The following is a 14,316-nucleotide window of genomic DNA, read 5'->3' as shown; positions in this document are numbered from 1 at the left end:
ATTATAAAATTGACACTCAAAAATTTGAAAGGTACACACAAATAAATACCATATGCAAATTAGAGATTACCACAGGCTTGACAACTGGCCACTAGTCAATATTTATTAGAACCTGATGTTAACCAACTACTGTGCACAGTGCAATTAAGTACTGCTTAGAAAACAGTAGGTAGACAAGTCTGTGCAAAGACTGCCCTATGATTATCTCCATAAAACTGTCCAGGTAGAGAAGTGACAGATAAGTCTGGCAGAATATTTGAATAAAGTTACAACTTTATCCAGATTGCTTTGTCACACACAGCCTTGTTCACTATTGGCCTCTATGGAGCTTTAAATAGTCCAGTTATGTGAGATGTTCTGACAAAACAGAATCCTTATATTGCAAGGCGTAATGAGCAATCACATCAGTATGGCACAATTTCCAATGTATTCTGCATTTTGCATATACCAGATTAGCATCCAAAATGGCAGTTCAGAATAAAATTAGTCATTAACCCAGTTTTCCTTCTTCTTCTTCTTTTTTAAATAATACTGTGATAGCATGTTAAGCCTTATAACAACTGGGTCAAAAAAGTTTTACAAAGGTTAAGTACAAGTATGAAACACAAATTGAGGTTTAAGTCAATATAACACATTTTCCTTGCATTTTGGGTAATTATATTGCTGTAGGCATGCAAATTTATACATATATGCCTCCAGCAATTTTTGGCATATTACTACTACTACTACTATTTAGCATTTCTATAGCGCTACAAGGCATACGCAGCGCTGCACAAACATAGAAGAAAGACAGTCCCTGCTCAAAGAGCTTACAATCTAATACACAAAAAATAAATAAAGTAAGCAAATCAAATCAATTAATGCGAACGGGAAGAAAGCGAGGAGGGTAGGTGGAGGCGAGTGGTTACAAGTGGTTACGAGTCAAAAGCAATGTTAAAGAGGTGGGCTTTCAGTCTAGATTTAAAGGTGGCCAAGGATGGGGCAAGACGTAGGGGCTCAGGAAGTTTATTCCAGGCGTAGGGTGCAGCGAGACAGAAGGCGTGAAGTCTGGAGTTGGCAGTAGTGGAGAAGGGAACAGATAAGAAGGATTTATCCATGGAGCGGAGTGCACGGGAAGGGGTGTAGGGAAGGACGAGTGTGGAGAGATACTGGGGAGCAGCAGAGTAAGTACATTTATAGGTTAGTAGAAGAAGTTTGAACAGGATGCGAAAACGGATAGGGAGTCAGTGAAGGGTCTTCAGGAGAGGGGTAGTATGAGTAAAGCGACCCTGGCGGAAGATGAGACGGGCAGCAGAGTTTTGAACTGACTGGAGAGGGGAGAGGTGACTAAGTGGGAGGCCAGCAAGAAGCAGATTGCAGCAGGGGCGTATCTGGACTCCGGCGGTAGGGGGGGCCAGAGCCAGAGGGAGGGGGCACATTTTAGCGCCCCCCCCCCCCCCCCGCCGCCGAGCCCCCACCGCCACCAATAACTTAGTCTCTCCACCCCCCTCCCGCCGCCAACCCTCCCCCGCTACCGTTCTTACTTTTGCTGGCGGGGGACCCCAACCCCCGCCAGCCGAGGTCTGCTTCCACCTGCCGCTGCCTTCAAAACTTCTTCTTCAGCCGGCGGGGGACCCCAAACCCCCGCCAGCCGCCCGCGCTGTTTAAAATTCATCTTCGGCCTCCGTGGCCGTGCTGCTGGGATAGGCGGCGCTGTTGAAATCCACTTCGGAGTCTGACGTCGCAGCACGTACAACGTACAACGACGTCAGACTCCGAAGTGGATTTCAACAGCGCCGCCTATCCCAGCAGCACGGCCACGGAGGCCGAAGATGAATTTTAAACAGCGCGGGGCGGCTGGCGGGGGTTTGGGGTCCCCCGCCGGCTGAAGAAGAAGTTTTGAAGGCAGCGGCAGGTGGAAGCAGACCTCGGCTGGCGGGGGTTGGGGTCCCCCGCCAGCAAAAGTAAGAACGGCAGCGGGGGAGGGTTGATGGCGGTAGGGGGGGCCAGGGCAAAATCTGCGGGGGCCCAGGCCCCTGAGGCCCCACGCAGATACGCCCCTGGATTGCAGTAATCTAAACGAGAGGTGACAAGGGTGTGGATGAGGGTTTTGGTAGAGTGCTCGGAAAGAATACAGATACAAGTGTTTAAAATATCTTTAAGGTTTGAAAATGAAATGTGGCATGCTTGCTTATTGAGTAAATTGATGTGTTGGTTTTTAGCTCACCTGAGTTACTTTCATAAAATAGTGCTGGCAAAAAAACATTTTTAGGTTAATTTCAAAAAGCATTTTTTGTGTAAAAAGCTTGAAACTGTATAACAGAATACGTGTGTATAAGTATGTGCACCAAAAAGATTTTTATTTGAATTTAGCTCACATATTTTTACTAATAGCTAATTTTCACTGTTGCCTGAGGGCTTATAGTCTAATGTACCTGAGGCACTGTAGGGTCAAGTGACAAGTCCAAGGTCACAAGGAGCAGCAGCAGGATTTGAACTGGGCTCTCCTAGTTAGCCTGGTGGTTTAACCACTAGACTATTCCTCCATTCTCTAACCTTCCATTCCCTTATGCACACTCCACGTGTAGGCATTCCCAGAAGCATAGTTCGGATAAGTGGGGTTGGAATTGTAAAGTTCATGTATATTTTAGAAAATGCACAAGTACGTGCAAGGTGTATACATATGTTTATACAGCATGAGGATGTGTATACTATGGGGATTGATCTTGGATGTCTCTTTTCTAAATGCACATATAGGGCTAGATTCTATATACATTGCCTAAAAAATCAGCGCTGAAAAAAATATGCCTAGGTGCATTCTATAAACTGCGCCTAACTTTAAGCGTGGTTTACAGAATACTCCTAAATCTAGGTACAGTTTATAGAATATGCCCAACGCCCGTTTTCTGTGACTATATGTAGTCATGTCCATTTACGCCAATGAAAAGCTGGTGTAAAAGCCATCGCCTAAACTAAGCGTGGAATTGGTATATTCTATAACAGTACATGTAAATTCTAGGAACACCCATGACCTGCCCATGGCTATACCCCCTATTCAGATCAACATCTTAGAAATTTACGCACATTACTTTAGAGAATACGCTTAGACATTTATGTGTATAGTTTCTAAATAATACCAATTTGTGTCAATAATTGCTTAAGTTCAATTATCAGTGCTGATTGGCTTGCTAACCTAATTAAGTTGCATGCACAAATCCAGAATACGACCAGATTTGCATGTGCAACTCAAATTGCACTATATAGAATACAGGGGATAAGGGCAACAGAGATGCCTGATATATGGATAGAGTTTGTTGGGATAGATTTCTGGATTGCATCATCAATTTTACTTTATTTTAATTGCACAAATAAAGGTCAGTAAGATTTATTCACATATTGGAAGCACTTAAACTAAATGATTACAGCTTGGAGCTACTTATAACAATAAGCTAGGCAATATTACTGAAACATTGCTTTTATTCCCATGGTCCTATTTATTTATTAATATATGCAGAAGTAAACTTTTTGACTAACCATCTGCTGTATGTGTGATAGAGCACTGTATTTTCTATGATTATTTTGCCTTTATAACATACTGTATTTAAAATAGCTCGTTCATAATAAAGCAAATTTACATCCATTTTTCATGTTTAAAACAAATTAAGGGCCTCTTATACGAAGTTGAGGCAAGAGGGGACTTGCGCTGGCATCACTATATGTTTTTGATCCTCACCGAGACCCCCTTTTACTGCAGCAGGTAAAAGGCAGTTCTTTCTTTTTCTCAGGAAATGGCCATGCGGCAAGTGAAGCACTTGCCGCATGGCCATTTCGGGGAGGGGAGAAGAACACTTACTGCCACCCATTAAGGTGATGGTAAGGGCTCCTGTGTTAACCTGGCAGTAACCTGTCAACACATGGCATTGCCCGATTACCGCTGGCACAACAAAAATATAAATATTTTTGTAGCGTCTGATATGACATGCGCTGGGGGTGGGAACTACTGCTGGGCTGCTGCAGTAGCCTGGCGGTACTTCCCTTTTAGCGAGCGGTAAGCCTGCGTTGGGCTTACTGCCACTTTGTAAAAGGGGCACTCACTAACAGAAACCTCAAAACTCCCGCTAGGGGAATTTGCAACAAATTTATCACCCTCAATCATAATGGGAGTCAAGTCTTATCATCGGTTCTCAAGAGGCAAAAAAGAATCACTGTAAGAAACTCCCATAGAATGGAGAAAAACAACTGATTCCAAAAAATCCTCTTCATAATAAACAGAATAGTTAGAATGTAAATGCTTTATTGTGTAATATCTACAGAAAACGTTCTACACTATAATCTAGTTGAAAAGGATTGGTCTGCCAGATTGAAATATACTGATTGATACCCAATATCCTAAGCAGCGGCATACCATGGGCAGGGCGGGGCGGGGCAGTGGGGGCGGTCCGCCCCGGGTGCATGCCGCTGGAGGGGTGCATAGAGCAGCTTGCGCGCCTGTCGGCTCTGCTGGTTCCCTGCTCCCTCTGCCCCGGAACAGGTTACTTCCTGCTCCGGGGCAGAGGGAGCAGGGAGCCAGCGAAGCCGAGAGCTGTGCGGCTGCTCCCAGCAGCCAAGAATGCACCCGGGGGGGGGGGGGGGGGGGGTGTCATTGCGCCAGGAAGGGGGGTCATGCTGCACCTGGAGGGGAGTGCGCATTGGCGATCCGCCCTGAGTGGCAGCCAACCTGGATCCTCACTGATCCTAAACACAAAACTAAAGGTCATCTCGCACTTATCTTGAAGAACGCTGTCACTGCACTCTTCCCATAACGCGCCGGGTGCCTTTCTTACATTCCAAATCAGTCCAGCAGTGCACTGCCCCATCAATTGACTTATCTTCAACAAGAGCACCTTGTTTTGCTATTATTCTAAAATCTATCGCTTTTAGAACTAATAACATATGCTGCAGTAGAGTAATTTTTATAGTTTGTATCCCATTAGGTAGTTTGTATAACAAAAGCCTTTATAACATAGGCATAAAATAGTGGTTTTTTTGTTTGTTTTTTTTGCTTTCCACATAGGCATGCTCTTGTTTAAAATTACACCCCATATATATAGGCTAATTTTGTACAGAGTGTCTAGGTCAGAAGGCAGGCATTTAGGACTGTGCATGCAACACTTATATAAAACACTTATACAAGTGTTTTATATAAGACTCACTGAACAAGTCTTGGCACAACACATATCAGAACAAGTCATTTTACAGAAGAGAACGTACAAAATAAGAGCAGCATCACTCAGGCTCTGCATGTGTAAATAGAAACACAGAAACATAGAAACACGACGGTAGATAAAGGCCATATGACCCATCCAGTCTGTCCATCCTCTGTAACCCCTAATTCTTCCTGTTTCTAAGCGATCCCACATGCTTATCTCATGCCTTTTTAAATTCTGCAACAGTCCTCGACTCCACCACCTCCACTGGGAGGACATTCCATGCCTCCACCACCCTTTCTGTGAAATAATACTTCCTTAGGTTACTCCTAAGCCTATTCTCTCTTAACTTTGTCATATGCCCCCTCATTCCAGAGCTCTCCTTCATTTGAAAAAGGCTCTCTTCCTATACATAAATGCCCTTGAGATATTTAAACGTTTCTATCATGTCTCCTCTCTCCCTCCTTTCTTCCAGCGTATACATGTTGAGGTTCATAAGCCTGTCCCTATTATTTTTGCATTCAAGACCGCTTACTAAATTTGTAGCTGCCCTCTGGACCGACTCCATCCTGTTTATATCTTTCCTTAGGTGCGGTCTCCAGAACTGCATGCAGTACTCCAAATGAGGCCTCACAGAGATTTATACAATGGCACTATCACCTCCTTTTTCCTGCTGGTCATGCCTCTCTTTATGCACCCAAGCATCCTTCTGGCTTTGGCCGTCACTTTTTCTACCTGTTTGAAAGCTTTAAGGTCATCAGACACAATCACCCCCAAGTCCCGCTCTTCCTTCGCACACTGAAGCACTACATGCACTTAGTATATGTAAGTGGTGGTTATGCTACTTACGTGTGTATGTGGTGCTAATTCTATATCTAAATGCTAGACTTTGGAAACATGCATATCTACAGGGCAATAGCAGCACTCCACCTGTGCTGTCTTTAGCTGTCCAGCCTGTGCTCCTGGGACCTCTCCTCTCTAGGGTCCCACCCTACAAAAACAGGAAGATGCATCAGAAGGACCTAGCAGAGGGAATCGCAACTTGGATGTCCCTTTCAAAAATGCCCTTCTATGTGGCCCATATATGGCAGATACACATGAATATAACCTTGATGGTGAAGAGAGACTGAGGACCCTCCAAAGAAGGAGTTGTTCCTGTCAGATAGAAGGACACCAGGTGTTTCATACTATTTGTTTGCTGGTTTTGGCACAATGGGATCACGCTATACTGATAAGGGATTAGCCAATGGCCATTAAGTGTGCATGTGAACACAAGCAGGAGAGGATGATAGAATAGAGAAAATTGCCATTTTGTATACATATAAAAAATAACAGAATATTACTATATTGTGTAATGGAAGGAAACAGGGAAATCCATATATAATCACAAGTTAGTTTAGGAGAAATGAAACTTACAACAGTATATATATATATAAACTGAGAAAGTTTTGCTGAGCAGATTTTGTTATTCAGTCTTAGTGTCTGGTTTTTCTGGGTGACAACCTGCTCCAGAGAGAACGATTATTTTCTATTGGCTTAGTGAAATACCAATAAAGATTTTTATTGGTTGCGCCTACACCTAAGTCTGTGTCAGAACTGTGAGTTCTTGTACCAAGTAGAGCGCTGCCGAGCCCGGTACTCGGACTAGGTTCTGCTTGGCAGCCGGACAACCACGGGTTTCACCTGTGCTGACCGCTGTTCCCCAGAGCCCCTAGGTGCAGGCGGCCTGCAGGGCTTGCAAGATGGAGCAGGAAGTGGAGTGATGAACGTGATGACCAGACAGGCAGCAGGCAAAAAAGTGATCCACGTACAGGCACAGTCAGTAGGCAGGCAGCAGGTCAAGAGAGTAATCCAGGTACAGTCAAGGTCAAGAGGCAGGCAGCAGACACAAGAGTAATCCAGATACAGGCAAGGTCAGGAGGCAGGCAGCAGACACAAGAGTAATCCAGGTACAGGCAGAGTCAGTAGGCAGGCAGCAGACACGAGAGTAATCCAGGTACAGGCTAAGTCTGCAACGAAGAACAAAGTAGAGGAGAAGCACACAAATTATTTGTTGATCCTTATTTCTGTAAGGTATAATGAATCTGATGATCTCAATCTTATCTTCTGTGAAAGGGAACAAAGCTATGAAACTCACACTAAAGAGAACTTTCAAACTTTTACTTAGAAGTCCATTAATGAAAAAAGACTGCAATAATAAATGTGTTTCTGATAAGGGATTATTACTTATACTGATGAGCTGGTGGAAACGATCCAGGATCAAGAGCAGAACTTTGCATTCATTTTGAAATGAAACAAACAAACAAAAAAAAAATAATGAAGCAGCCTTGTTTAATTTCAATTCAAAATGAAATGCCAGAAGAAAACAAACAAAATCTTGTTTTGTTTCCTTTCAGAAAAAACACTTGCTATTTTTGAAACAAAATTAAATGAAATCAGCAAAACAATGCAATTACAAAGTGCAGGCAGTGCTAAACATGTGGAAAAGGCTGAGCAAACTGATATGGAGGCAGATTTTAGATAGGACATGGAGAGGGGAATTCACAGGTTTTGACAAATATAGAGCCTCTTGCAAATAGGAGCAGGGCTTCACATCCAAGCTCCTTCATGCATAGACAGAGCAGCAATTCTAGAAAGCTGAATAGGGGGGATGTTTCCCCCCAGATGTGGGAGCAGCTTTCTAAAACTTTTGCTTCCTCACCAAATGGCCCCAATCAGCGGTGGCTCCCACTGCAGCATCCTCCTCATGACAACCTCTAGACCCACCGGCTCATCCCCTGACAGTTCCCCTATTGTATCCCCCAACAGTAAGGCATTCCTGCAGCATTTAGGCCATGGGCACATAACCTAGCTGAGCCACTTCCAATCAGGTCCTATGGAACGCATTACCTACAGACCTGAAAGCAATCGATGAAATAACTAACTTTCGCAAATCTCTGAAGACATATCTCTTCAACAAGGCCTACAAAGAGAACCCATAACCTCACTAACCACTTTACCAACACACCCAACTGAAAGTTCACCTTCTATACTCAACCCACTCACCCCCTTCTCTCTTCCCTTACTTAATCTCTGCACATCACTAATTTGTGTCTGATATCCTGGAATGACAATATCATAACTAAATTATGTAAGCCACATTGAGCCTGCAAATAGGTGGGAAAATTGTGGGATACAAATGCAATAAATAAAATAAAAGAAATAAATAAATAAAAAGTAGTTGTTAGGGGATGGATGGGTAGGAATAGGTGGCCATTGGTTGAGCTAAGAGGGTAGGGATTGGTTAGTTTTGGGAGGGGGAGTGGCTGGAGGATCAAAGGATAAGGAGAATTTTAGGCAGGAAGAATGATATTAATGTTGGTCAGGTGGGTGACAAAGAGTTCGGGAGGTTGTCTGGTGCAAAATTGTTGAGCTATTTCATGAGGGGTTTGTTGTGTGGGTTAGGAGCGTTTTCAGTATTGGGGGGAATTTTTGTTGATTTAACTTATAGTTGTGGTGCAGTTCTTTGGGTGGTCCTCCATGACCGAGTGCTTGGAGACTCTTTGGTTTGCCGTGGCTGTCTTTTGGTGAGGCAGGGCGGCTTTGGCTCCCTGCAGTCCGTTGGCTGGGTTGCCTTCTGACAATTGGGTTTCAGTCTGAGAACCCATGGGGTGGCTGCAGTAGTGCCTGTTCCAGTGTGGGTGAGTTGCTGCTGTGGGGGGTTTTATATGTGCAAGGAGAGGGGAGGGGGAAAGGGTGATGTCTGGCTTGTGGAGGAGAATTTTTGGTGGTGTTGGGGGCATGTTGGTGGTTGTTGTGCTTTCTTTGTTGGGGGGTCAGGTGGGTTTCATCATTCTTGAGGTGTTTTGGGGGTGTTGGTGGTTGGATGTTTCTTTTGGGGGGTGGTTTGATGTGGGGTTGGTTTGGGATGACTCCGCAGAAGGTATCAAGGTGGCAGCATGCAGGGACGGTAGCTGTCTGGAGTTAGGTTTCAGGTAGTCGGGGGGGGGGTTCTGTAGGGCAGGGGCAGGGTCAGAGGCCACTTGAAGGGGCTGAAGGCAGGGTGGAGAGTGGTGGGGAGGGCAGGTGGGAAAAGTTGGGGGGAGGGGTAGGAGGAGGGGGAAAGTCAAGTGGCATCTTTGGGCCAGATGAAAGCTGCATCCCCTCATTAGCCTCAACTGTCGGCTGCTGCCCCCTGTGTACAGGCAATACAGCTATAGGTGTGCCTCTGCCAGGGTCTTCAGGTGTGTCTGGGTTGAGGAGTGGTGGTGGGTTGTCATTCCCTGGTATTTCCTGGGTTTGGTATGGGGCTTCTCAGGGTGATTTGGGTGGTATAGTTCCTGGGGTCTGAGGGTGCAAATCATTGGGTAAGGGGGTAAGGGATAAACATTTTTTGAAACATTTGAAGGCATATAATTTCTCAGCTTTTCTAGAGCAGAGCTTGTACAGTAAGCTAGTTTTGTCTATTTTGCGCATTCACGCTTTTTGTTGGTGTTTCTATGACCGGAGATTTGGCATTCTCCTTTGAAGGGTTGCTATAATTGAGCTTGCTTACATTTGCAAGACCCCCGACTCAGGCGGCTTCACTGAAACATGGACCATATTGGGTCTTAGCAACAAACTTCTGAGTTGATGCCCTTATCTTCAAGGCCGTTTGTACTTTTTTTGTCTGGTGCTCTTTTGTTGTACTTTGGATTCCCTCTATCAAAGTTCCTTTGAAACATTTGAAGCACATGGTAGTTTAATAGGACAGAGTCAGAATGGTTCAGCCAAAGGAAGTCTTGCATCAATAATTTGCTCCATTTCTTTGAAGGCATAATTCAACATGTGTATAAAGCTTTTGACAAGTTCCTTATGAGAGACTCCCGAGAAAATTAAAAAGTCATGGGATAGGAGACAATGTCCTTTTGTGGATTAGGAATTGGTTATTGGACAGAAAATAGAGGGTAGGGTTAAATGGCCATATTTTTCAATGGAGGAGAGTGAATAGTGCAGTGCCTCAGGGGTCTGTACTGGGACCAGTGCTATTTAACATATTTAAAATGATCTGGAAAATGGAATGACGAGTGAGGTGATTAAATTTGCAGATTTGCGAGGACGTCCTCAGGAAAACTTGGGCACCCCTTTCAATTATGCCCCTCCACGGTGTCTTTATTAAACCAGTAACTAGCTACACATTGGTTACTCCTGATGTACCATCAACTGACCCATGAAGAGCTAAGCCATCACTATATACTACAGTTACAAACATATTCACACAAACAATGAAACAGCAACAATGGCAGCAACACACCAAAGACAGACATACTGAGACACTCACATAGACAAATATACCAACTTTCATACAGGGATGGTATAAAGGTTTGGGAGAACAAGGGAGGGGGATAGGGACAGCAGGTAGTAGGAAGGGAGGAATGGACAGAAGTGGAGCAGGTATAAGTGAGAAGGGAATAAGCAGGAGCAGCAAGGACAGAATTTAAATGAAATGGGTATGGGGTTGGGTCAGAGCATACATCAAGATCACAATATATCACCAGAAGCATAGTAGAACACGTAAACACACTCTCTGAGCCATAAAGACAAAATGGCGTACACTTGAGCACTAATTATAACTCCTGTGGAGATCGGCACTGACATTAAGCATTATAATGTTCCTTGACATTTGCAGAACCCAAATTCCTTGCCAGTTTGATATTCTGTGTCAATAAAATATGTCAGAGCCTAAGTGCTTGCAGTCATTTCTTATGTCATGTTAGGTGCCACTAGTGGGATTTGAACTTACCACCCCTGAATGATAAATTAATTATTCTAACCATTAGACTATCTCATCTACTATGTAGCCTACTCTCTCAATCATCTGCACAGATCTATTAAGAGGACAGTATGTTCACGTCAGAGAATGAGATTGCCATTTCCATATATGTAATGCCCTGGAAAAAAGAGTGGCGTGGAGGAGTGGCCTAGTGGTTAGGGTGGTGGACTTTTGTCCTGGGGAACTGAGGAACTGAGTTCGATTCCCACTTCAGGCACAGGCAGCTCCTTGTGACTCTGGGCAAGTCACTTAACCCTCCATTGCCCCATGTAAGCTGCATTGAGCCCGCCATGAGTGGGAAAGCATGGGGTACAAATGTAACAAAAAAAATACTGTGAAATGTGGAGGGAGAGACAGGAGGAGTGATGTAATACTGTATCTCTATGTTGGATGTTCAGCACTGCATGCATCTGGTAGCACTATACAAATGTTAATAATAATAATGTAATACAGTAATGTCATGTCCTACTAAGAAGAACAAGGTAGTATTGTGAGATATCTGTCACGTGCCTATGACTCAGCCTCACTCTCTTTCTCCCTCTCCCTCTCACCCTTTGTCTCCAGACAGAAGACTTCAGTTCTTTTACAGGCCTCATACAGGCCTCACACAGAAAAGCTCCCGCAAAGCACCAATATATGCTCAGTATACATTTGTCCCCCACCCACCACACCCAGGAGCTATATTAAACAGTATGAGTTTACCAAAACATACATTTCTCCATGGGATGGGTTTGTGCTGCAAAGAAAAATCTTTTTGTTCCTTGTGGCCTCACTGTCTCACTCTAAGCAGGTAATGGGGGAGATATGTATGCTGGCCAGCAGGTACAGTGGGACTTGAATACCAGTCAGTAGCATCAAAGATTGCTGGGCTAACCATTATACTGCAGTACCAGGCTATCCTCCAGCCTTTTCACTGAAGAGACACCTTCCAGCACAGTTGAGAATGTCAGTACAGCTGTGACCAGGAAGCTCCATCAAATTGACAGACACACTTGGCTATTCAGATCTACCTAGACAAATGCCTGTGTTTGGTTGTTGTGACCAAGTGAAAGGTGGTGGCTTGCACAAGAGGAAATGCATCATAAACCTAAGCTACAACAACAACAGGTAACGCTACAGGAAAGGTATCCTGTTCATCAGGATCTGCATCTTCCTGTTAGGCATGATGATTTACATCAGGTTTCAGCAGGTGTAATTTGTTATGCCTAATTCAGGTATAGTTCAACCAAATTCTATAACACTGCATACATCTTTTGGCAATGTCCACAGCTCATCCATTTTCCTGCCATGGGCATGCCCCTTTTTCTGATGCACACACTAGAATTTAGGCACACCTCTTTATAGAATACATATAAATAGATGTGCATGTAAATTCTAATTAGTGCCGATAATTACTTGTTATTGCCCAATTAGTGGTGCTGATTGGCTCATTATTCAATTAAGTTGTGTGCGTAATTTGGTCATGTGGCCAAATGTGCACGTACAACTCAAAGTGCCATATTTAGAATCTGTGGGAATATGTGTAAAAAAGGTTGAAAAGACATATACAGTAACACATATTTAAAAAGATACATTAAAAAGAGACTATCAGTTGACATATGTGATGGTGGGCTATCAACAGAATAGAATTTAAACATAAATATGGGAACAAAAATTGACTGAAACATCAGAATAAAGGACTCATGATTATATATATATATATATATATATATATATATATATATATATATATATATATATATATATATATATATATATGCAAATGTATACATATGAGATCAATTAAAAATATGTATGACCAAGTAGGGCAAGTCTTATGATCTTATGTTTAAAATTGTGCCTAACACAACTAAAAATCACTTTAATAGCATGTTGATGTCATTGTAAATAGGGTGCTAAATGCATTAGAACTTTACAAAATGAGAACAAATTGCAGTAAAAACAGCTTAGCACATTTTAATGTGGGCCTTTCCCAAGCGCTAAGCCTATTTTTAACACAGCCATAAAATAAGGTTTTTTTTTCTTTTTGCAGGTTCCATGCTAACTTTTCTAGTAGCACACGAGACGTAAAAAAAAAATGCAAAAGCACTTACTTCCTCCTACTTAGGAGGTGCTAATGCTCCCGCTTTAAGGGGTCCTTTTATCGAGCAACAGTTGGGCTACTGCGTGGGTAGCATGCGGCAAAACGGCACTACCGTCAGGCGTAACCAGGCACCCGGTGGTAATTTTGTGTTTGTCATGCACCGTTTCCTGCACTAGGGGGGGGGCTTTTTCTAAGCTGCATAAGCGCCTATGCCCACCCAACGCGCACCAATTTGGAATTACCGCCTGGCTACCATGTGGCCCGGGTGGTGATTTCATTTTTTACATGCGTCCACTATGCACGCTGGAAAAATCATTTTATTTTCTGGCGAGTGGCACTAACCAGGCCGTAAAAAGCAATGTATGCGCATTGACTATTACCACCTGGTTAACATGTGAGACCTTACCGCTCAGTGAATGGGTGGCGGTAAGATCTCAGACTCAACATGGTCGTGCCAATTTTCATCTTGCCGCACGCCCATCTTCGGTCCCCCCCCCCCCCCAAAAGGCATTTTTTACAGGTGTGCTGAAAAATGGATCTGCATGAGTCCAAAACATGCACCTACACTAGCACAGGCCATTTTTCAGCGCACCTTAATAAAAGGACTCCTAGAAAATTAATGTTGTATTTTCTAAATTGGGGGTGGGGAGTACGCGTGCCCAGCGGTATGGGCTCAGTCAGTAAATGGCTGCACGCCCATTTTTATATTAGTGCACAGCCATTAACGATCTCCATTTTAAAAATAGCTTTTTTCTCACCGTGGTAAAAAGTGGTCTGGCACATAGCAATTCCATGTGCCCACATTATCGCAGGCCACTTTTTACTGCAGCTTGGTAAAATGGCCCCTAAATCTCTGCGTTGTTCAGGTAGCCCACACTAATCTTAATGTGCTACCTGAATAATGTTTCTATGGCCTTTCCCTGCCCATGGCAAACCCCCTCTGCAAAAATATTTTTGAAAAATAGATAATGCATGCTTAGTGAGTGGAAAATAGCAAATTATTGCAAAATGTTTTAATGTGTTATGCAGTGAGCATTTTCTCACAAGCTAACCATGTGATAGGGCTTAACACACTTCAGTAAAAAGGCCCTTCTGATAGTGATCTATGTCTGGTTATTTTCTGTAGATATAACTTAGTTTTCAGTAGTGTAATGATGTGATAACACATAGAAGCAACACATTATACCCTCTTTCCTTTATAACATAGCTAAAGTATATCTCATTCAACAGGCACCTTGTGAAAAAGTAAAACGGAAGGAAAAAGCCTCAAGACCGCT

Source organism: Microcaecilia unicolor, chromosome 2 (assembly GCF_901765095.1).
Source record: "Microcaecilia unicolor chromosome 2, aMicUni1.1, whole genome shotgun sequence".
Classification (NCBI taxonomy): domain Eukaryota; kingdom Metazoa; phylum Chordata; class Amphibia; order Gymnophiona; family Siphonopidae; genus Microcaecilia; species Microcaecilia unicolor.
Note: the sequence above shows the minus strand (reverse complement) of the source record.